The sequence below is a fragment of the Egretta garzetta genome, unplaced genomic scaffold, assembly GCF_000687185.1.
Source record: "Egretta garzetta isolate BGI_Z169 unplaced genomic scaffold, ASM68718v1 scaffold223, whole genome shotgun sequence".
Lineage (NCBI taxonomy): Eukaryota > Metazoa > Chordata > Aves > Pelecaniformes > Ardeidae > Egretta > Egretta garzetta.
The window spans coordinates 532,484-533,044 of NW_009259033.1; positions in this window are offsets into that span (position 1 = coordinate 532,484).

The window sequence follows — 561 nt, forward strand, 5'->3', positions numbered from 1 at the left end:
GAGGCCCTGCTTTAGCAGGGGGGTGGGACTAGATGATCTCCCGAGGTCCCTTCCAACCCTTGCGATTCTGTGACTCTGTGACTCTGTGAAACATCCAAGGCCAGGTTGGACGGGGCTGTGAGCAACCTGATGTGGTTAAAGGTGTCCCTGCTCCTGCAGGGGGGTTGGACTAGATGACCTCTAGGGGTCCCTTCCCACCCAAAACATTCTATGATTCTATGACTCCGGGGCCAACGGCAGCGTGGTGCAGCGCACGGGCATGCTGCACCCCCCAGAGCCCCGCTCCTTCCAGGGACAACCCACTCCTCCATCGCTGAACGGCCCTTGCACGGGGTACCCACCAAAGAGTTGGCAAAGCTCAGGGATGGCTTGCGGGCACCTTGGGCGGGAGGGAGGCGCCCACCGTAACGGAGCAAACCCACGGAGCGGTGCCAAAAACGGCCACCGGGTCTAAACACCCCCACGCAAGAGAACCGGGGGGCATGCAGGGCCCTGGTGGGGGGCCACATGCAGGAGACACGGGGGGCATGCAGGGCTCTGGTGGGGGGACATGCAAGAGGC